General features: G+C 35.5%; 1 long non-coding RNA gene across 1 annotated transcript; it reads left to right on the top strand.

Moving 5' to 3' along the window:
- Nucleotides 1–1,182: 1,182 nt before the first annotated feature.
- On the top strand, nt 1,183–2,533 carry LOC121243241. Its single transcript, XR_005936081.1, has 3 exons — nt 1,183–1,383; nt 1,487–1,542; nt 2,258–2,533. It is a non-coding gene; the product is annotated as an uncharacterized LOC121243241 (long non-coding RNA).
- Nucleotides 2,534–2,733: the final 200 nt, after the last annotated feature.

The following is a 2,733-nucleotide window of genomic DNA, read 5'->3' as shown; positions in this document are numbered from 1 at the left end:
TTTGCTAAGGATGTTAAGATGCTCTCACTACAACAAATTGTGGCTTTTGGGTCAAAAATTTTTCCCGCGAATACTATTTAGTAACAAATAATTATGTTTTGCCACCAAATTCATATCGTTAGAAGATTCTCACTGCAAATAACTATATTGGACCATCTTATTTGTTACGAGTTACAATCTGTGAAAATTAAAGATTTTTTCCTACAAAATTAAGCTCATCAGAAAAAAGTTTGCAAGTAATATTTTTTTACGATAACATATGCATTCATTAGTGACGGAATTGGTTGGTGACAAAAATTTACAGCTCCCGCGAGTATTATTTGGTAGTAAATAATTACATTTTGCCACCAAATTCACGTCTCAGAAAATTCTTGCCTCAAATAATTATATTAGACCAAATTTTATTTGTCACAAGTTTTAATCTGTGAAAATTAAAGGCATTTTTCCACCAATTAAAATCATCAGAAAAAGTTTGCACATTATATTTTTTTACTTTTCCCACAAAATTAAGCTCAATAGAAAAAGTTTGCAGATAATATTTTTTTACAGTGACATATGCATTCATTAGTGAAGGAATCAGTTAGTGACAAAAAAGTAACGGTTCCTACAAATAGTATTTGGTAGCAAATAATTATGTTTTGCTACCAAATTCATGTTGTTAGAAAATTCTCGTTGCAAATAATTATATTGGACAAAATTTTATTTGTTACGAGTTTTAATCTGTGAAAATTAAAGATTTTTTTCCACAAAATTAAAATCATCAAAAAAAGTTTATAGATAATATTTTTTTACAATGACATATGTATTCAATAGTGACAAAATTGATTGGTGAAAAAAATTTAAAATCATAGATAAAAACCTCTTCTTCTCTTTTTCCTCTCATTTCTCTCTCTCTCTCTCTCTCTCTCTCTCCTCACTCCCTCTCTTTCAGCCGACAACCCCCTCCCTTCTTCTCTCTCTTCTCCTTCGGCCACAGCGACGCCGTCACAGTGCAACCACGCAGTCACCGGCGTCAGCTTCCCCTTGCCGACGCAAACCTCCCCCAGCCCCCACATCTATGGCCTCCTCCCTCCATCCCAAAACAACCCCTCCCACACTCGATCTGCTCTCCTCTTCAGCCTAGTGCAGCCGCAGCCTCCCATCGTCACAAACCACCACCACCACCTCGCCGGACCACCCACACCTCTGATCTGCCTTCCCGCACCCCTCCCTCCCTCTCCTCCTCACCGAATCGATCCCCCTCCCTACAAGAGTTCTTTACCATCACACGACCCAGATCTGCCACCAGCGGCTGCCGCACCACCTCCTCGAGGCTACCAGCCATCCACCGGCACCCCCTGCTCCCCCATGGCCAACCCGAGTCCCCTCTCCTCTCAGATCTGTGTATACCTCTCTCTCCCTCTCCTAGTGTGTCACGGCCTCCACCACCCATTTTGTTTTTGTAGTTCTATCACACTCATTCTTTATTGTGTGGTGAATTATGCAGATGGAATCTTTAGTGTGGATAAGAAATCTGTAAAACCATTACTACTTCAAAACAAGGTAAGCTTCTATGGCTTAATGAATTATTATCAGTTTGTTAATGTTATAAAATGCATTTCATGCATATTTGATAAGCTATGCTTTGTTGTAAATTGCATATGTGAAGAATGTGCTCTGATTGTGCTAGTTGAATATGTATATACTATGAATGAGTAGTTGAATATGATGACATGATGCTGTGTATATAGAAAAAAACTTGCATGCTTTTTATGTAATCAGATCTTAGTTACTCTGTCCCTGGTAATGGAAGTAGATCTTTGCAATACAGATTTTAGGCTCAAATTGATCATAGCCGAGAAATGAGTAAAAATCTAAAGTACAGTTAATCACTTACAGTAAAGCAGCCCTCTTAAGCCTAATTTCTTATTGTGCTAGTTTTTCTTGTAATGATGTCTTGTGTTGTGATAATCGAGATTGGGATGGGAAAAAATCCTATTGATTAAAGTTGTGGCTTGGGTAATTTTAATAATTGAAATTAATAGTTGCTAGCATTTTTCCCCCCTCTTATTTGGTTTTAGATGCTAATTTGTGCATGTTTATGCCTTGTATATTAGTCCATATTTTATACTCCTACTTTTGATGTTGGACGGTCAGTGTCAATTGAACATCAATAAAGCTATTGTGATTAAGTTTTACACCTATTGTGATTAAGTTTTTTAATTAAAATGGTCTATTTTTCTTTATTTATTTATTTATTTATTTATTTATGTGTAAGGGCTGCACCAGTTGGTAGCTAGCAATCAAAGTGAGAATGTGAGAGGGATCAAGGTGGGCCAACCTGGTAATCAAAGTACTTCATTAATCTAATTTATGTTCAGAGTAATTTTTTTTTTTCAATTTTATGTTGTCTCTTCTTTGTAAGCCTAGAGAATTCCACATATGTGTACTTAGTCAATGTGGTCAAATGCAGTTGTAAACTTTTCTAGTTTTACTTTTCGGCAGTTATAAGCTTTTCTAGTTTTACTTTGCAATCCTTTTGTTTTCAGCTATACTTAAGTGCATAATATATTATTATTGACATTAGCGTATTGGTAATATATTATTCACATTTTTTGTATTTTAGGTATAAGTTTTAATACTTTTCTACTAGTATTTTTTTAATTTCATAAAATACTATTTCCGGCAAACATAACTCACCAGAAATATTTTTTTGGTCGCAAATGCATATTTCTTGCAATTTCCATTGCGGCA

This window comes from Juglans microcarpa x Juglans regia, chromosome 8D, assembly GCF_004785595.1.
Source record: "Juglans microcarpa x Juglans regia isolate MS1-56 chromosome 8D, Jm3101_v1.0, whole genome shotgun sequence".
In the NCBI taxonomy this organism is placed as follows: Eukaryota; Viridiplantae; Streptophyta; class Magnoliopsida; order Fagales; family Juglandaceae; genus Juglans; species Juglans microcarpa x Juglans regia.
Note: the sequence above shows the minus strand (reverse complement) of the source record. Positions and strands in the feature narration are given on the sequence as shown.